General features: G+C 42.8%; 1 protein-coding gene across 3 annotated transcripts in view; it reads left to right on the forward strand.

Annotated features, from left to right (window-relative positions):
* Window positions 1–3,114: 3,114 nt before the first annotated feature.
* Window positions 3,115–21,499, forward strand: part of ZBTB38 (zinc finger and BTB domain containing 38) — a 134,261-nt gene continuing 115,876 nt past the window's right edge. The window contains exons 1-2 of one of the 3 annotated variants that reach the window (XR_008663908.1): window positions 3,115–5,420; window positions 15,041–15,269. The gene's annotated coding sequence lies outside the window, so the exon portion shown is untranslated. Of the gene's footprint in view, window positions 5,421–15,040; window positions 15,270–21,499 lie in introns of those variants that run through there. The other 2 variants (XM_055321003.1, XM_055321006.1) reach the window with 2 other exon arrangements.

Below are 21,499 nucleotides of genomic sequence, written 5' to 3' on the forward strand. Positions count from 1 at the left end.
TTTGTTGTTGTTGTTGTTGTTTGTTTGTTTTGTTTTTTTAGATTTTATTTATTTATTCATGAGAGACGCAGAGAGAGATCTGAGCCGTAGGCAGACATTTAACCAACTGAGCCACCCAGGAGCCCACTTTCATTGGGTTCTTTTTCTTTCTTCTTCTTTTTTTTTAGATTTTATTTATTTATTCATGAGAGACACACAGAGAGAGGCAGAGACACAGGCAGAGGGAGAAGCAGGCTCCACGCAAGGAGCCCACGGGACTCGATCCCCAGTCTCTAGGATCTCGCTGTGGGCTGAAGGTGGCACTAAACCGCTGAGCCACCAGGGCAGCCCTCATTGGTTTTTTTTTTTTTTTTAATTTTTATTTATTTACGATAGTCAGAGAGAGAGAGAGAGAGAGAGAGAGAGAGAGAGGCAGAGACACAGGCAGATGGAGAAGCAGGCTCCATGCACCGGGAGCCCGACGTGGGATTCGATTCCGGGTCTCCAGGATCACGCCCTGGGCCAAAGGCAGGCGCTAAACCACTGCGCCACCCAGGGATCCCCCTCATTGGGTTCTTAAAAGTCCAGCACACACATACATGTTCAGAACTATTGCTCTGGGAAAACCCTCAGCAAACATCCAGGTAAGCAAAACCTTTATCTGAATTCAAATCCCATTTATCCCTTCCATCAGGCCAGGGTGGCAGGAAGATTAACTAGGAAGAGTCAGAGTCATAAAGGACATGGATGTAGTAGGAAGGATAAAAGCTGAGCTGTATGTGAAGTTTCCAAAGGGAAGGCCAAAGAATCCATGTGTCCTTTTGGCCTGGAGGTCACACTTAGCCCAAGTTGGTAGGCCAACCTCAGCTCTGGGCATTTATCAGGGCCCTTGTCTGGGGCATGGAGTATATGTGAGTATTTGATCATAAGTAGCAATATGGCTACACCAGGTGTGCTCACAAGGGTGGGTATAACAGCTGAATGACTATGTGAATGAATGTCCTTTGGATCAAAGCATGCATCTGAATAGTTTTGTGAATAAATGTGCACGTGTGCACACTGGAGGACCCCCTGTTTTTTGGAGTTGAAACAGATTAAGAATTTCACAAAGTGAGATCATCTGCAGATGTGACAGCAGCCCACACCAGGAATCTGGGAATCCTCAAGGTGTCCCTCCCTGAGCCCTCATCATCCACTCAGTCCACACTGCCAATGCCACCATGAGCTCTTATCACATCTCCCCGGACTACAGTTGGGTCCTCAATGCCTTCCCCTGGTGGCCCTTCCCAACCACAGCCACAGTGACCTAAATGAAATCAGGGGTGCAGCGCACCCCTCCCTGCCTGAAAGCAAGAACAGCTTTAGACTATCAGAGGATGATGCCATCTCAGTAACTCAAAGGCCCTTTCAGGGTCATTGCCATGCTCATTGGGGTCTCTGGGCTCTCAAGGCCCCCGAATTTGGACGCGTGGCCTCAGCCTGGTCCTACGCCACGCCCCAGGGCTTGGGCTCTGGGGCCTCCTCTTCCTCCATGCCCTAACACGCTGCCCCTACATCTAGCATCTCAGAGATCATCACAAATCGCTGTAATGGCCCAATTACAGTTTACGATCAAAACTGACCAGAAGACCCAAGTCCGTTCTGATCCCGGGCCCCCTCTCCATAGAACAAGGAGCCACGAGAGGACGCGGTGCCAAGGCACGTGCCTTTCCCGCGCCGCCGCAACACCGGAGCCGCTACGTGAAAACAGAAATGCGCATGCGCAGAGTAACAGGCGGGAACTACGACTCCCAGAATCCTTCTGGCAGAGACTCCATTTCCCAGAGAGGCCCCTGGGGTCTCCACCCCGGAAGTGCGCTCCTTTTCGAAAGCGAAAGGGGGGCGAGCGTCGGAGTGGGAAGCGCGCGGTGTCGTTTGGTGGAGTGTTTGCCTCCAGAGGTCGGTCGTGAGTCAGAGAAACCGGGACTTTGGAAGGAAAAGACCAGGCCACAGCCCTTCCGCGCTGCTGCCCGCCGAGTTCCGGTCTCCGTGCGCGCCCATCTCGGCGGGGCGCCCCCTTTGCCCGCCCGCGCCCCGGCGGCGGCTCTGGAGGTAGAGGCCTACGGCTCTGCGGCCCCGGGGACCGCTGTTCCCCGCCTCGCCTGCCTTCCGCTGGGAGTTCATCCTGGATGGAATTCTTTTTAACAACTTTGAACATTTCTGCAAAATCTTAGTTGGTCAGTATGCCATCATATTTGCCAAGCAGCGTTTTTAAGGAATACGCAGGCCGTTCCAGCCCAGTTAGAAGACCAGGGATATCGAGGAGACCATGTCCGTGAGCTACGTAGACGAATAATCCAAATATAAATCAGTAAGAAAAAAGCAACGCCATTGAAAAATGGACAAAGGCTATGAACCGGCAATTCACAGAACCAGGAATACGGTTAACAGCAACAACAAAAAAAACCACGTTAAATTTTTCAACGTTACTAGTAGTCAAAATACAAAACAGCAGTTAAGACGCTTATTTTCACAAAAAGATACCATCAGATAATTTATTTTTTAAATGATTCTTTAAAAAACATTTTATTTATTTATTCATAGAGAGGCAGAGACACAGGCAGAGGGAGAAGCAGCCTCCATGCAAGGAGCCTGATGTGGGACTCGATCTCGGGTCTTCGGGATCACGCCCTGGGCTGGAGGCGGCGCTAGACCCACTGAGCCACCCGGGCTGCCCCCATCAGATAATTTAAAAGAGGGTTTTCATAGAATTCCATGTTGCTTAGGAGTGTAAAATGGCACAGTTTTTCATAGGCATTTGGGCTGTGTTTACCACTATTAAAATGTCTGCATTTTCTTTGAGGTGGGGAGGAGCTGACGGAAGTGGGTGGGGTCAGGGGGAAATAGGCGGAGGGGGGCGGGGCGGGGGTATTAGGTGTAGTGGGAGGGGCTAGGGGCCTTAGGCTTGGTGGGCGGGACTAGGGGGTATTAGGCGTAGTGGGAGGGGCTGGGGTAATTGGGGGAAAGGGAGGGGATAAGGGAGCCTAGAGGGAGGGATCCGTAGGACTGGAAGCGATTTGGCAGCAATAGGATCAACCGGGAAGGGGACGAAGGCTTGGAGGGACCAAGAGGCACTTGAAAGGATGGGGGCGGGAAGTGAGAACACTTGGCAGTGGGAGAATTAAGAGGGATTAGAAACAATTGAAGTTTGACGAGAGGGGGATAGGCAGGGATTAGGAAAGTAAAATGGAAACACCTGGCTTTCAGTGATTTGACCTAGAGCCATTGGCATTGCAACCCCTGCTAACATGGAACAAGGTCCCTGAGAAGGTTTGTTAGCAAACAGGAAACACTGACTTTCAGAGTGCTATCGACTGTGCCTTGCAGAGTTCTTTTATCTCCTCTCGTCCTGGTTCTGTTACCACATTGTAGCAACCTGCGATCTTTAAAGACTCCTGAGTCTGAAACCTCTGATGATCAATGGCTTGTATCTTTCTCCTGTGATTCTTAGGTACAACGTGGACATTTCTGCTGCTTCAAGTAGAAGCTTACCTTGTCACTCCGGGAAATGCCCTAAGTCCCGAGAGTGCGTGAATGATGGATCTCTCTCTTACTAGAGTGCAAATATGCATAAAGGGGTGCAGATCCCAAGACTCCTCCACTTCTGTCTTGGTTTGAGGCAAGCATTCTTTGAGGAAATAGAGGGCCCTGTGGTTACTGGCTTTCTCTATGGTTCATGTTGTTATCCACACAGTGAATCATAGGGTATCCAGACAGCAAGAATCAACAAAGGGAAAGGGCTGATTTGTGTCCCTAAAAATTCATACTTAAGAATGTGATTGTATAAAAAAAAAAAAAAAGAATATGATGGAATTTGGAGATAGGGCCTTTCTTTAAAGAGGTGTTTAAATTAAAATGAGACCATTTTAGGTGGACCCTAATCCAATCTGACTGGTCTCATATGAATAGTAACTTGGGATATAAGAAAGACACACCAGGGATTTGCACACACAGAGAAAAGGTCATGTGTGGACACAGCAGGAGGGCAGCCATCTGCAAACCAAGGAGACAGGCCTCAGAGGACAACCAACCCTTGCTGACATCTTGATCTTGGGCTAACATCCTCCAGAACTGTGAGAAAATTCATTTTTGTTGTTTAGACAACCTAGTCTGTGGTGTTTTATTATGCTATCCCTAGAAAACTAATACAGGGGCCTTCAGTGGCCTGGGAAAATAAAAATTCAAGTCATCCAGTTAATTATTACAGGGAACTATTTGGAAGTGCTCCCTCTGAGCACTTCCAAGAAGCCCCTGCTGCACTCTCACACACATATTTACATTTGTTCAAGAAATGTGGAGCTTGCTCTTATAGGGTCTTTAAAGTTCTTAGGTGTGTTGTGGGGTCGTCAAGCACGAGAGGCAAGAAAGAATTCTGGAAATGTTGCATGGTGCAATTTAGCAAGTTTATTTAAGTAGCGTAGGAACAGGACCCATGGGCAGAAAGGACTGCACATTTTGCTATGTGAAGCTGGTGTTTATATGCTTACTGCTGGGGGTAGGGGGTGCAGGGAGTATTAGATCATAAATGTTTTCTTCAAATTTCTACTCATAAAACTACTTTCCAGGATTTCTCTGGGGCTTATTCAGTTCAATATTAGCTATCAGTGACATATACAGGCAGTCTTCAGACCTTTTTAAGAACCTAGCAACCAGCACATATTTGATCCTTATTGGAAATATGCAGGCTAGGGCAGCCCCGGTGGTGCAATGGTTTGGTGCCGCCTGCAGCTTGGGGTGTGATCCTGGAGCCCTGGGATCGAGTCCCATGTCAGGCTTCCTGTGTGGAGCCTGCTTCTCCCTCTGCCTGTGTCTCTGCCTCTCTCTCTCTGAATAAATAAATAAATCTTTAAAAAAAAAAAAAAGGAAATATGCAGGCTATAGGTCAGCCTTTTGAGCCAAAAATGAACATTTTTCTGTTTCTATCCCTCATTATTTCCCCTCTGACCAATTTTTGGTCCTTAAATCTTTAAGGTTGTTGAAAGGTGAAGGTCTCATTTTCTGTGATTTCTTCAAGCTGACAGGGGTTGTAGAGATGTCCCTACCTATGGACTGATATTGGTTACTATCTGCCCCTACAACTAAACTATTATGGGAGGCCATTGCTGTAGAGTCCAGAATGAACATCAAGATAAATTTGCTTTGAGTAGTAAGGATCATCTGTCATCTAGGCAAAGGAATCAGGAACTGCTTGCGTGTATTTCAACAATAGAGAAAAAAGTGAAAGAGAACACATTAGGATTATTATTATAATGAAAATAAGAAGAGCAATGAGAAAAAAGAAGAAGAAGAAGAAGAGCAATGAGAAGACCCTTTAGCATGGGCCATAGTCCACCTCCTGACCAGAAATGCCATTAAGTGACAATGTAGGGTCTTTAAGAGCACCAATTCAATTATTCATATCAGTAAGTAATCTTGTTATATTTTTGTTATAATTTTGAATGTAAATGCAACATTCCGTTTTAAGAATGGCACATATTCCCCCTTATGCTGCTATTAAGACATCTAATTCCATTCTCTTTTGTAGAACTGCTTTACACACTTGAGTTATTTCAGGGTTTAATAATGTAATGCTATTTCAAGAGTCATTTAAGGTCTTAATTGTGTATTTATCCAGGGCCTCCGTGTGCCATATGACATCTTCTAAAACTATTGATGGAAGAAAAATAGACATATGGTCAGACCAGTGGAACACAGATCTTATCCATTATTGTTTTAGATATAGAAGATTAGCTGGACTTGTGATAGTCTTAGTTCAATGGCCATGCATCCAGGTATAACCTATAATACATTTTCTAGTCCAAACAGGTGGAAGCCAGGGCCACAAATTTGGCCCACGTAACCATTATGTTCCATTAGGTGCTAGCCATATGATGCCTGGTGGCCTTGTCCAGTCAATAGCAAACCAATCAGTTGCCTGTAAAGTAATGGCATGTTCACAGGCTTCTAGGGGGAGCCATCCCATTTGGTGAGTACCACTGGGCATGAATCAAGAGTATGTTTTTTTTCTATTCTCAGCATAGAAGAGCCTTTTGGCTTTGTTGTCCTACCGTGGGAGTAATCATATATATTCATTCCATATTTGATATAATCCTTCCTGGGTGGATCAATAGGAAGGACTAAGTAGTCAGGGAATTCATTGTTGTGAACTTCTCTGTAGTTTGACATATTCAGTTAAAATGTTGGTAGTTTGAGGATAAGAGAAAGGCCACTTATGGCCTGGAGAGTCACGTGTAACATTTACAGTATGCCAGGAAGAAACATTCTTTTTAATAATAGGAATATCCCTGTATGTTCTGGTAGTGGGGCGATGTGTCATATTGGCTATGTGTGTTGATGCAAGTAATGTCAATCTGTACCTTGTAATGGAGAAACCCACCAAGGGAGGCCTGAAGTGCTTGGTATGGACAGTAAGCCACAAATCCAGCATGAAGATTGGTTTTGCAGCTCAGTGTAATGTTGTGCCGTTGTAGAAAATAGTTACCACTTAAGTATGGTTTAAAGATAGCAAAAAAAAAAAAAAAAAAAGACTTTGGTTTTTTCTTATCTCATTGTTTGAAGAGGAATTTGAAGTCTTCCACTGGTTCACGGGAATATGAGGACACCTAGTCCAGTTCGTTATCATCCTGTGAAAGGAGGTATATGTTTAATTCTAGAAATAAAAGCCCATGTCAAGTGACCTTTTAGTTTTACCACAGTGAGAGTGCTTAATATGACCCTGTAAGGTGCTTTCCATTTAGAAATTAATTCTAAATTGTTTGCCTTCCAACCTTTTAAATAGACTAGGTCTCCAGGGTTTACTTGAAAAGAATTTTGAATTTCCTTAGGGTCCAATTTTGGCAGTACCTTATTAGCATATTTGTTAAGAGTTTTATGGATTAATCAAGTTTATAATGAAAAACGTGACAGATTATTATAATCTGGGTTCAAGGATGAGTCAATGGTAAGGAAGGGTCTCTCATATATTAATGTGAAAGGGCTTATCCCTAAACTTTCCCATGAGGTAGTTTTTATTCTTTAGAGACCTATTGGTAAAAGAGTTACTCAGTTTTCTTGAGTTTCTATGCTCATCTTGGTGGAATGTCTTTTTAAATTATGGTTAGCCTTGGGGCACCTGGGTGTGGCCTAGTCAGTTAAACCTCAGACTTGATTTCAGCTTAGGTCATGATCTCAGGGTCATGAGGTCTCTCCTTCTTCCTCTCCCTCTGCCTTCCCCCGACACACACTCTTTCTCTACAATAAATTAATAATAAAAAATCCATAAATTATGGTTAGCTTTTTAAACTTTGCCTGGTGATTGAGGATGTCAGGCTATATGTAAAAAATATTTCATTTTAAGGGTTTGGGGCACCTATTGAGTTTTTTAGGCTCTAAAGGATGGGCCATTATCACTTTGAAGAGATTGAGGGAGCCAGAACTCGGGGATGATTTTGCTTAATAAAGTTCTTGTTAGTTCAGTAGCCTTTTCTGTCTTGCATGAGAAGTCTTCCACCCATCCAGTAAAGGTAACTATATAGATGAATAAATATTTATATTCTTATAAGGTGGCATTTGTGTGAAATCAATTTGCCAGTCTTCCACAGGATATGTTCCACATATTTGGACAGGTGTTAAGAGGGGGTGGTCATAATGCATCTTCAAAGTTTGTATGCCTTTTTTAAGATGGCTCTTTTTTTTTTTAATTTTTATTTATTTATGATAGTCACACAGGGAGAGAGAGAGAAAGGCAGAGACACAGGCAGAGGGAGAAGCAGGCTCCATGCACCGGGAGCCCGACGCGGGATTCGATCCCGGGTCTCCAGGATCGCGCCCTGGGCCAAAGGCAGGCGCCAAACCGCTGCGCCACCCAGGGATCCCAATGGCTCTTGATCCTATTCTGTCAAACAAGGGTTTGGTGAAATTCCCTAAAATTTCTCTTCTATATGAGTAGCCTGGTGCAGGCCTGTTGCTAATTTCCGTTTTTCCTCAGGGACAAAGATTCCTCCTTTATCAATCTTATACCATCCCTCCACAGTTTTAGCATATCCTTCCCCAAGTGCTCCATCGTTCTCCTCTATAGTAAAAGTGGGAACAACAATTTTTAAGGGATTTGAGACTAGTATAAGACATAGCTAGTTTAGTTCGAGCTGCCACTTTAGCTGCCCAATTGTCTAAATTATTTCCTTTAGATTCTAAATTTTTTCCCTTCTGATGTCCCCTAAGATACATTACAGCAACTTTTTAGGGAGACAAACTGCCTCTAATAGAGTTACAATTTCAGGTCCATATTTAATAGGGTAATTATGACTAGTTAATAACCCCTTCTCCTTCCAGATGCTACCATGTGCATAAGGCACAAGGAAGGCATATTTTGTATCTGTATGTATACTGACTCATAGGCCTTTAGCTAACTGGAGACCTCTAGTGAGAGCTGTCACTTCTGCCTTTGGAGCTCAAGTATTGGTGGGTAATGGGTTGGTCTCAGTAGCTTTCATTAAGCTAACAATTGCATAGCCAGCCTTTCCGTGTCCTCCTACTGTCTGTAAACCAACTATTGGCATTATCTATGGCTTGATCTCTTAGACCTGAAAGCTGGAATAGACTAATTCTATTACCTCTTTACAGTCATGTTTAGACATAATAGCATGCTCTCGGCCAGGCATGAGGTATGCCAGGTTTAGGGTTTAACAGGTTTTGAGAACAGTATAGGGAGAGTCTAAATATAGCTTGATATTTAGCCAATGGTCCCCCTGTCATCTACTGATATCCTTTAGTTTCTAAAATTCCTTGAATCTGATGAGGAATCATCACTGTCAATGGCTGTCCCACTGAAAGTTTAGATGCTTCTATTAGTAGTGCAGTAGCTACTATTGATCAGAGACATGATGGTCATCTTTGTGGGCTACATTGTCAATGGCTTTGGAAAAATATCCTACAGGTCTCGACTCATGCACTAGTTTTTATGCCACTATTCCTAGTTCTTGGTCCATACAAGCTTCAAATACCATACATAAATGGCTGTCCTAAGTTTGGTAGAGCCAGAGCCTGGCTGAGGATGATTTAGTTTTTAGTTGTTTAAAGGCCTCCTGCTGTTCTTTTTCCCATTTTAAAGGCTCTTCATCTGGCCTCCTAGTGGCTAAGACTCCAAACTCTGGAATCCATAGGCAGAAAAATGCAGCCATTCCTAAAAAGATTGAGTTGGGTTTTTTGTAGCAATAGGTCCTATTCTGTTGTTGCTCTTTTTCTCTCAATTGTCAGGGAACGATGCTCAGGAGTTAATTCATATCCTATGTATTGTACCTTCTGTTTAGAAATTTGAGCCTTTAAAGATAATACTCCATATCCTCTCTCTCCAAGAAAGTTTAGTACAATAGAGTTATAGTCTGAGGACTATTTCATGGGGCTACATGTTGAAGTATCATCAACATATTGTACTGTTGTTCCCTGAGGCCATGTAAGATCTCTAAATTCTCTACTGAGTGCATTGCCAAACAAATGAGGACTATCTCTAAATCCCTGTGGTAGGACTATCCATGTAAATTGGCATGCTTGATGTTCTCCTAATGGAGCCCATTCCAAGGTGAATAGAGACTGGGCCTCTTTGCTTAAGTGGATACAAAAGAAGGCATCCTTTATATCAAGCACCGTAAACCATTCTATATTTGAGTCAGTATAGTATTTGAGTCCGTGTAGTATAAGAGTTTGGCACTATAGGGTGGATTGAGACTACAGCTTCATTTATTGCTCTAAGGTCGAGTACTATTCTGTCCTGTCCATTAGGCTTAACAGGCAAAATGGGAGTATTATAAAGGAATTGGCAAGGTTTAAGAATTCCATATTTAAGAAATTCACCTGTAAGTGGTAGGAGTCCAGCCCTGGCTTTTGTTATAAGAAAATATTGGGTTTTGGTGTGAAATAGTAGCAAGATCCTTTAGGCTTATTTTGATGGAGCGGGCCTGTATGTCTTCCCTGGGATATCACAGTAACTAGCTTATGGGTCTCCTTGTACCCAAATGTTAGGGAGGAGTTGAGGATGAGTGTTTGGTTTTCCTTGGCCCTCAGGGAGAAGAGACTATCCTGTTCAGTTAGTTTGAACTAGCTTCCCAAATTAAACATGAGGTGCCTTCCCAGTAGGGGAGTGAGACAGGATGGGAAAACCAGAAAAGAATAGGTAATTAATTAATTAATTGGTCCTCAGATTTACAGGGTAAAGGAAAAGTTTGTAAATACGATTTAGGTGCTGCTTCTATTCCAGTAATTTTGTTTAGAAAGACAGGTCAGGCTAGAGTGCTGAGCAAGAACAGAGTAAGTAGCTCCTGTATCAATAAGAAAATCAGTGAACTTATCTCCCACATCCAGGGCAATCTGGGGCTTGGCCGTCTTGATGTTCAGAGGAGCCAGACCAGCCTCAGCCCAATCATGCCATCTCTTCAGGTTGTTGCTCTTGGGTTGGGAAATGAGTTCTTGTCTTCCTCCCTCTCTCTCTCTCTCTGGAGACAAGGATGATCTCTTTTCCAATGTCCCTCTGCCTTGCAGGCAGGAAATGGCCCTGGCTAAGGGCATTTATTTGGATATTCTTTGCTCCAATGTACAGTTTGGCCACACCTATAGCATAGGGTCTTACCTGTACTTCTGTGTGATACTAGCTTCTTCTGCTGCCCCTGGTTAGCCTGGCATTGTGGGGGATCTGCAGTAGTGGCAGCCAATATTTGAGCCTGCATTCTGCCTGTATTTTAGCCCTACCGTCCTTCTCATGTTTTATTATTTTTTTAAGATTTCATTTATTTACTCATGGGAGACAGAGAGAGAGGCAGAGACATAGGCAGAGGGAGAGGCAGGCTCCCTGCAGGAAGCCCAATGAGGGACTCGATCCTAGGACTCTGGGATCACAACCTGAGCCAAAGGCAGGCGCTCAACCACTGAGCCACTGAGGCATCCACATTCTCCTGTTTTAGAGCCATATCTCTGTTATTAAGGACTCCAGAGGCCATTTCTAATGGCTACTGGATTGGAGTTTGAGGGCCTAGGGCCAACTTTGCCAGTTTATAGTGAATGTCTGATGCTGACTGGCTCATAAAATGCATACTTAAAATAGTATCCTTTGTGGTGTGGTTTGGTCTAAATTTGTGTGTTTACAAACTGCTTCTATTAAATGCCCCTGAAAGAAGGCTAGAAATTCAACATTTTCCTGGGTCACTTCTTTAATTTTATCAAAATTAGCAGGTTTGGAGGAGGAGGCAAGATGGCGGGAGAGTAGGGGGCCTCATTTCATCTGGTCCTCCAAATTTAGCTAGATAACTTTCAACTGAACACCTATGAATTCAACCTGCGATGTAAAGAAAGAACAGCTGGAATGCAACAGAGACAAAATTGACAGGTTTAGAAAATCCTCTTTTCATTTCCTCCAGTAAAAGGCGACCATGTGGTCTTGTCTTTCCCTGCCAGGTCTGTCCTGTTGGCAGTTCCAGTGAGGATCAGTATTAGGAACAGCATCTCCTCCTACTGAATAATGATTTCTATCCCTAGTTGCCAGCTCACCTGCAAATTCTTGTGCCCCAGTCCAAATCAGGCCTTTTCTTCTGGGCTACAATAATGTGTTAGAATAATATAGATATCCTGCCAGGTTAAATCAAATGTTAGAGACACCTGGTGAAATCCATCTATAAACTTGGATGGATCCTCTGAGTATTATCCTAATTGTTGTTTTATTTGAGCCAGATCTGACATGGAAAATGAGACATGTACCTTAATTGTGCTCATTTCCCCATTTGCTACTTCCCACAGTGGGTACAATGCTGCCTTAGTCTGAGTATTTGGTAGATATGATGTTCTGCTTCTAGTATGTCCCACTGGGCTTTAAGCAGAGGTTCCAAAGGTTTATGTGGAGGGGGAGTTACTAAGGGACCTCGACTCACTTGTGGGCTTATTTTGACTTTTTCTTCTGCTGATTATCTTATTTGTCTGACTCAGTTGGTTTCTTTGATTGGGGTGGTCTGTTTAAACAGTCATTGTGGGGATCCCTGGGTGGCTCAGTGGTTTAGCGCCTGCCTTTGGCCCAGGGCATGATCCTAGAGTCCCGGGATCGAGTCCCACATTGGGCTCCCAGCATGGAGCCTGCTTCTCCCTCTGCCTGTGTCTCTGCCTCTCTCTCTCTCTCTCTCTCTCTCTCTCTCTCATGAATAAAGAAAATCTGTAAAATAATAATAAACAAACAAACAACATTGTATGAAAAATCTAAAAGTGAGGGGCCCTGGAATCTTGGCAGATACATCCTACAAGTCTCTCTTAGATTAAGATCCTGACTCAGTGCCATAAAGGCTTGGATATAGGGCACTTTGGTCCATTTTCCCTGACACCTGCAAAAAAGGTCTAATTGATAAATAGTATTGAAGCTTGAAGACCCACTAATGAGGGATCCCTGGGTGGCGCAGCGGTTTGGCGCCTGCCTTTGGCCCGGGGCGCGATCCTGGAGACTCGGGATCGAATCCCACATCGGGCTCCCGGTGCATGGAGCCTGCTTCTCCCTCTGCCTGTGTCTCTGCCTCTCTCTCTCTCTCTCTCTCTCTATCATAAATAAATAAAAATTAAAAAAAAGACCCACTAATGAGCCATTTTTCATCATCCTCCAGAGAATATTGAAGCCAGGCATTGTTATAAAAAAAGATGAGGCACTTATTTAAATCCTGTTGTCCAAATTGATTCCATTGTGCTATGAGACAGCCCAAAGAGTAATCCTTTGGGACTGAGGAAGTTGATTCCGTAGTTAATCCCCCTATAAAGAGGAGAGTGTATTAACTAAGAGTCCATTACCAAAATTTCCCTCCACTTCTGAATGGCACACCATCAGAATATTGCTTCCTGGGGTTCAGAGTGGTGGGAAATGCTCCTTATTCTTGACTCTTTGTGTACCTGAGAAAGGATGTCAGCCTTCCTTCACTTCCCCATTGCATCCTAGGCTGTAGTGGGTGCTGGTGAACAGACTGAAACGCCACAGGGATTGGGGCTGCCTCTTTAACATTTTGAGGAAGTCAATATATTTGGTAACCAATAATAATACCCTTTGTAAACATAGGTCTATTATGAATGGATGGGGTAGAGGTCCTAACCTTTGTTAAGAAGGGGCAACTATTTTGTATTGTATTAAGCATCATATATCTAAGCTGAAATTACTTTCAATTTGAGAGCAGGACCAAGAATGCCAAATAACCCTTGGGTAAGAATAAATGAGAGACATGAAAAAAACAAGAGTGTGGAACTCCTATTTAATCTGGGCAACTTTCTTGGAGTCTTTATCCATGACACAGCCCCAAGAGAGCGGTCCCTTTTTAGGTGAGTAGCACAACTACACAATAGCTCTGATTAGTCCCTTTCAAGAAGCATACTTCCAGGGATCCCTGGGTGGTGCAGCGGTTTGGCGCCTGCCTTTGGCCCAGGGCGCGATCCTGGAGACCCGGGATTGAATCCCACGTCAGGCTCCCGGTGCATGGAGCCTGCTTCTCCCTCTGCCTGTGTCTCTGCCTCTCTCTCTCTCTCTCTGTATGACTATCATAAATAAATAAATAAATAAATAAATAAATAAATAAATAAATAAATAAATAAATAGAAGCATGCTTCCAGATGTATCTTGGATTTTATACTTATCAAGGGATCACACTGGGTTATTCAGGAAAAAACCTTACACGAGAGTTGTGAGATTGATGGTTGTCCAAACAACTTATGTGGCCGTCCTATGCCTGATAAGAATACGTGAATTAAAAGAACAGAAAAAACAAGGAGAGTCTGATTTCTGAGCCTAATGCCATCATAGCCAAAGTAATACTGTCTAGTGGGGCAGCAGGGTCCATCCTTTCCCATAGTGTAGCCACCAGCAAGAGGTTCTCCCCTGAACACTCAGGCAGGACACTTTACAAAGGGTCATACTATTCAGAACATCTCCAGAAAAGAACAAGTAAGAAGTAGAGACTGGAGAAATAAAAGAGACTTACCAAGCTGTACAAAATCTTTTGGATTCACTCCATAATCCCTGTATAGACCACTAAAAGTATTACAGGGTTGCTGAGCACAATGGTCAAGGCCTTAGTAAGTTTATTTAAGTACCATGGGGATAGGACCCATGGACAAAAAAGAGTCATATGGATTGATATGAGTAGGGTTATATGGATTGATAAGTATCTGTTAAATAGAGGACATTAGATTAGATATTGAGTCTGGGAAGTCCAGGAACTTGAATTCAATTTTTAGAGGTCAAAACAGGGAAGAAATCAGAAGTCCAAGAAGCTGATTCTTAACTAAGTACGGAACAGCCAAGAGTCTTATGTTTCCTATTAGGTCAGGACTAGAGGTCTGAGTATAGATGAGCCTGAGCCTAAGGATGTGGATGGTGAAATGGTCTTGCTAAGTAAGCTAAATAATGAAAAGATGGGGAGACAACCTCAGATTAGGGAAAGTGTGAGGGAGTAGGTGACAGACAGTTTTTTGCACTAAAAGTTTCTTTGGGCCCTGGTATCCCAAAGAAAGTAGCAAAACTCAGCCAACTCAAGTTTTAACACTGTCTTTTCTTTGTATAATCTCTACCTAAATTCCAGTTTGTTGTTCAGTGTGCCTCCTATATGCTGAGGAATGTTAGAGTCCATGAGGGCATGCTCACTGCTGTATCCTCAACATAATCCCTAGGAGAGTGGCACTCAACAAGCATTTGCTGAATAGATCAATAGATGTATGGTGTGGATAGATGTACGAATCTGTATTGATCCACTATCCAGTGCCCACTCCTCCTTCCCACAGTGATCTGTGATTCCCTCTGTGATAGGTCCATTTCTCCAACCATCTGCCTCTTCATAGTTCTGAAGGTCCTTAGTCATTTGGCTAAAATGCCGTAGCTCTGGAGACTAGGTACTTATTAACTAAACCGTTGTACCACTTGTTCTTATAGCCTTAAATTAATTTGGGTTAATTCTTAACTGTTTCCTTTCTGTACATATGTCATTTAATGGTTTGCCTTTATCTGATTTTCCTCAATTTCCTGTGCATTTGTGGTTTCCTACAGGAGCTCTCTACCAGAGGCCTCAGGCAACCATACCAAACGAGCGTGGGCATCTGAGTTTTCTCAGAGGACTCTCTAGGTGCTCTGGGCCTCATCCAACTGATGTCCATCCCAACATTCCCACCCAGGGTTATTTTTGCTAGAGGAGGAAGATCCAGTTCTTGGGGAAAAGAAGGATTGTTGATCTAGCCAGAGCCCACACGCAAGGAAGATCACTCTGTAGCAACTAAAGGTGGGTGACTTGCTTTTTCTCCAGTTCAGTGAAAGTGGTCCATGTCTGCTTGCTTTTCCATTAATTTCATAAGTGTGTTTTTTCCATGTGATCTCTGGCATAAAAAGGAAGGAAATATTTTTAAGTTGATAGAGTAAGCTTCATAGGAAACCAAGAGTTCATCCATCATTGACTTCCTAACCTCTAGCATAGTGCCTGATAGGTAGATGTTCAATAAATGTTTGATGCAGGAGGGAAAGGACAGTAGGAGGGAAGGAGGGAAAGAGAGAGAAGGGATTGGAGAATGGGCATAAATGGAAAGAATGTTCATGTATTTTTCAGAAATAATGTGATGATAACATAGTAGTGTTTCCAAAGCTAAGTAAGTGCACTATCACTGATACCTAAAATATATTAGGTCATTTTGCAAAATGAAGGATGTATTTATAAAGATAAAGTAATAGTAACAGCCAGAACAACAATAAATGTACTACTTGGAGCATAAGCATAAAGATAACAGCAGGGATCATAGTTTAAGATAAATTCAAAACTCTATAATGTAACATCTATTTGTTCTATTTATGCCAACAACCAAGAACTTTATGTATAAATGCAAGCTGATCATGGAGTGATAGAATTGACTATAACTGCTTGGCTTAGTATTTAGAAAAGGTTAACCAATTAGAAATGGTGTGCTGAGGAAATTTACAAATGTCTAAGCTTCCTGCTGTTGAGGAGGATTAACCACACAGTAATTCAACAATGCTCAAAAGCATTTAATACGTCAAGGAAAAACATCTCAGTGTGCAGTGGAGGGGGGGGCAAAAAAGATGAAGGAAATTAGCATTTTTTTTAAGTATCAGTCTTTTATTTATTTGAGATCATACTGGCTATACAGTTGAAGTCCAGCAAGCCAGTCTAGGTGACACATACTTTGCAAAAGAACACACCACAGAGGCAGAAGTAGAGGGAAATAATTAAGACATAAAATTTTTATAAAATCAGGATCTTATAACTAAGGGATTATTTCTTCAGCAATTCAAATAGCAACATACATTAAAGTTCATAATATTAGGAAAAGCCACTATAATTTCATGTTATTTTAATTTCGGAAAAATAAAATATAACCTAGGAGAAAATCTAAAAACATCTCTAAAGCAAATTCAGAGAAGCTTTCTCTTGTCCACCTGTGCAAAAATTGTGTCATTGAGGTGTCTAATTTGGTTTGAAAGGTTTGCCGGAGTAATTTAGACCATCATCATCAGCACAATTGTATTATAAAAGAAAACTGTTGGTAACGTGACTAGCAAAAACAAGAAATGAAAAACAAAAGCCACACCCACCATCTTATTTGCTGTGGGTTGTTCCCAAAGTTATAATAATATGACCCAGGCTTTCCATATACAATACATTTTACCTGTGAAACGGACTAGTGCCAGAGTTCAGTAAATCCCAAACTTCAGTCAGGGATAATTTTTACCCTACCTTTTACCAGGCGTACTGCTACTGACGTGTTTTTTCTCTAAGTAATATTAAGTTTTGTTTGTGTTTTTTTAAGATTTTATTTTTAAGTAATCTCTCCACCCAATGTGGTACTTGAACTCACAATCCCAAGACCAAGAATCACATGCTGAGCCAGCCAAGTGCCCCAAGTCAAGTTAGTTTTTTGACCTACATTTTTAAAAAAGATTTTATTTATTTGTTCATCAGAGACACAGAGAGGCAGAGACACAGGAAGAGAGAGAAGCAGACTGTCCGCAGGGAGCCCGATGTGGGACTCGATCCCAGGACTCTGGGATCATGTCCTGAGCCAAAGGCAGATGCTCAAACGTTGAGCCATCCAGGCATCCCTTGATCTAAATATTTTTATAAGGAAACTTAGTGGATGTTACCACCTAAAATCATCTCAGGCATTCTTTGGAAAATACTTCAATACTTCAATCACGTAGTAATAATCATGATCATAATCATAAGCATAATAGTGATGATAAGTTAAGCCTATTTCCAAACTAATTCTGTGAAATAGAGACAGATTGGTAGGGAAGAAATCAGAGTCCTTAGAGCTCATGGGAAAATGTTGGGGTAAATCATATGCTCAGATTACAGTTTATTCTTTGAGGCTTTATTTAAGAAGTGAGTTAATATTTACATGACATTGAACTTCAAAGTCCCGGCAATAAAGTGGAAAAAAGAGTGAGAGAAAAACAGTTTGTGTCACTTCCTTGCTCTTCCTTGCCCTGTGGTGAGCCACTGGAGAAAACCAAAGTGGAGGGCTTGGGTCTTAAATTACCAGAGTTGAATAATTTCTTATTAAGTTATAAAAATTTATTCTGCTGAGATGCATGTGTTATGTTACCTAACTCACCTTATACTATTCTTGGTGGAGTTTGATTATGTCTTTAAATAGTAATCTTTCCTTAGTGCGAAATTCTTTGCCTTTTTTTGTAGGGATGCAATCTCTGGTCATGTGTGTCTTTGCCATGATATTCTTGGCTTATAGAAAAGAGTGCTGCTATTATAACAAAGTAGGACATTATTTATCTGTATGAGGCAATGAACATTACCAGTTTTCTCGAGTACTTCCTTTCTGATTCTTCTTGTTGAGGGGTTTTCACTCATTCCTGACTTTTAAATTAGGGCAGCCTCATACATAACACTAGCAAGATGGACAAGGGATGGGCCATGTAGAAGACCTCATTCTGGGCTTGACTCAAAGGGAATCATCATGCCCGAGACAGTAGTAAACCAGTGGCTACCTGAAGGGAAGCCACTACTTGCATTTTAAAATCATCATGTAGTGGCATCTGGATAGCTCAGTTGGTTAAGTGTCTGACTCTTAATTTGGCTTAGGTCATGATCTCAGGGTTGTGGGATGGAACCCCGAGTCACGACCCTCTGATCTCCACACAGTGGGGAGACTGCTTGCAATTCTCTCTCTCTCTCTCTTCACCCTCTGCTCCTCCCCATCCCCCACCCCAAAGTAAATAAATAAATCTTGAAAAAATAAAGTCTGGTCATGTAGTATTTTGAGATTGCATGTGTTTAGATACATTTGGAAATGTTAGGCCCCATAAAAGGTCCCTTTAAAGTCAGGCTCCATAGTTTGACAGGTCTATGTGTTAATTTTTTATTTTTTAAAGATTTTATTTATTCATGAGAGACACAGAAAGAGAGAGGCAGAGACATAGACAGAGGGAGAACCAGGCTCCTTGCAGAGAGCCTGATGCAGGACTCAATCCAGGACCCCGGGATCACTACCTGAGCCAAAGGCAGACGCTCAACCACTGAGCACCCAGACATCTCTAAGTAATTCCAGTTTAATAGTGAGAAAAACATCAGACAAACCCAAATTGAAGGTAATTGTATAAATAATTGACCCAATATTCCTCAAAACTATCAGAGTCTTCAAAAACGAGGAAAGTATAAGAAGCTATCTATTGCAATCCCAGGGAGCCTAAGGAGACATGACAACTGAGTGTAATGTCCTCATCCTGAATGCTTTCCAAGAACAACAACAAAGAGACATTACTTAAAAACCAAGGAAATGTGACTATGGACTTTAGTTAAAAATGATGTATCACTATTGATTCACTAGTGATGGCAAGCTTACCACACTAATGTAAGGTGTTACCAGTAGAGGAAAGTTGAGTGTTGGGTATATGAGGATTCTCTCTACTATCTTCTCAACTTTCCTCTAAACCTAAAACTAAAATGAAAAGTTTATTTTAAAAAAACTGTTATAGGGCAGCCCCGGTGGCGCAGCGGTTTAGCGCCGCCTGCAGCCTGGGGCGTGATCCTGGAGACCTGGGATCGAGTCCCGCATTGGGCTCCCTGCATGGAGCATGCTCCTCCCTCTGCCTGTGTCTCTGCCTCTCTCTCTCTGCATCTCTATGAATAAATAAATAAAATCTTTAAAAAAAATAAAAATAAAAAAAATAAAAATAAAAAAGCTGTTATATGCTACTGATGAATTAGTGAGCTCTACATCTGAAACGAATGGAGTACTATATGTTGGCTAACTGAATTTAAATTTAAAAAGAAGAAATAAAGCTAACTTCCAGAGAAACCACTTTGGAAAACTACTGAGACTCTCTGTGGCTCCCAATATTTCCTGAAAATCCTAGGGAAACTTTATAAGCACATCCAGAGTTAGGTTGTGCTTTTGGGGCTCAGCAGTTAAGTGTCTGCCTTCGGCCCAGCATGTGATCCTGGATTCCTGAGATGGAGTTCCGCATCGGGCTTCCTGCATGGACCCTGCTTCTCCCTCTGCCTGTGTCTCTGTCTCTCTCTGTGTCTCTCATAAATAAATAAATAAATAAATAAATAAATAAATAAATAAATATCTTTTAAAAAAATAAAAATGTAAAACAAAACAAAACAGGGCAGCCCCAGTGGCGCAGCGGTTTGGCGCCGCCTGCAGCCCGGGGTGTGATCCTGGGGACCTGGGATCGAGTCCCACATCGGGCTCCATGTGTGGAGCCTGCTTCTCCCTCTGCCTGTGTCTCTGCCTCTCTCTCTGTGTCTATGGATAAATAAATAAAAAATCTAAAAAAAAAAAAAAAACACATGGTGAGCAGAAATAACTTTAAAAGCTCACCCCATCCCCTCCCCAAGTTCGCCTCTCAAACTGAGTTCAGTTCATTTCACTTTGAGCAGCACCAGTTTAGTGACATGTCCGCATGTTCTTCTCCTCGGGTCTCTACTTGCCTGGGAGAGAGCATACAATCAGAATCTGATTGTAATCATCCAATCAGAATATGATCCATGCTGGTTGTTTGTTTTTAATTTTAAGAACCAAGCTCTAGATGAAGCACAAACAATTCTATTTCTAGAACAAACCATAAAAATTATAAACCTCGGTGCCATGTAACAGTGACAGGAAGGGGGCCAAGCATTAGGGATGGGGCAGAGGAAAGCAGAAGTAGAAGGACATACAAAGTGGCTTAATTTCCTTGTCTATGAGAATGGAAGCCACATGAAGCCACTTTACACTGATAGGTCAAGAACTAGAAAATTAAACTTCTGTTGCTTTCCTTTTGATTGGACAGCTTTTGCAACTGTTTGAATTTTTAAAAACCAGGTACATGTTATCATATTTAAAAATTTTAGAAAACTGGTTGGAATAGAAAACCTGTAAAGGGGAGATTGCCCGTTTATTGTAGAAGAGGGGCTGTACTGTCACCAGGAAGTTGGTTTGAGTCCCCTCCTTGTGTATGGGGATGTGCCCAGAGGTGAACGTGTCCAGTGTTGACTGCAGCCAGTGACCTCAAGGAGGTCTGGCCTTCCCGTCAGTGCTGAGTCACTGGCTGAACAGCGGCTGACACGCTCTCCTGACTATAAGGCACCACAGGTGCCACCTCCGCTCAGCCTCAGACCTCAGGAACAGCCCTCTGGGAATCCAGCGGAGGTGCTTACGAGTCCAGCACAACCTCCCAGAAAGCCTTCCTCCACCTCCAGGGAACATGTGGTGGCTGTCCTGCTTTCTCTTTGTCCCCTTTTCTGATGATGTCATTCTCATCCGTTCCATGGAGCTGTTGGAGGACAGAACACAGCCTCTGGAACTAAAGGACCAGGATGAGAGGGTAGCCACATACTGCCTTATCCAGGGGGACCTCATGCAGGGCACTCAGACCTTTTATGCCCTGTTTCCCTCCTACCCTCCCATAATATGCCCTCCCCATGTCTGTGGATTCTTTATTGTGTAGGAGACAGAGACACCTGGCTAGCCCAGCTGTGTCACCATCAGTTGATGTCTGGTGAGGGACCTTCTTTATAGCACGTTCCCTCTGGAAGTTGGCAGCAATGGGCCTTGTTTGGGTCAGACTAAGTGTAGGCCTCACCTTTACCCAGCTCAGCTTTGGTGTTCACCTCTTCTCCAAGTGTGACTGTGTGCCTGCGAGCATGTGTGTATGTTGCCCTGTAATGATTTGGGAGAGGTTTCACTCTCAGGCCACTCTTCTCTGAATTCCTTTGGTAAAAGTGTTGTGGTAAACCAAGGCTGAGGCTGGGAGTGACTCTGGGTTTTTGCCCTCCCTAGATTCAGGCAGGAGAAAGGTCTAAGAAGCACTGAGCTAGTTGCAGACTGCTCTCACTGGCCACTGAACAAGTATCTCATGATCATGTATCCTTGCTGGAGAGGATTCTTCTGGGAAGGCCTGTGAGTCAGGCAGGACCCCCAGAGTCCTCAGCTGGATGACTTCAAATGAGTCAAGTGCTTTTCTTGATGCCTGATGAATAAGTGGAAGATAATG

Source organism: Nyctereutes procyonoides, unplaced genomic scaffold (genome assembly GCF_905146905.1).
Source record: "Nyctereutes procyonoides isolate TBG_1078 unplaced genomic scaffold, NYPRO_anot_genome, whole genome shotgun sequence".
NCBI classification, from domain to species: domain Eukaryota; kingdom Metazoa; phylum Chordata; class Mammalia; order Carnivora; family Canidae; genus Nyctereutes; species Nyctereutes procyonoides.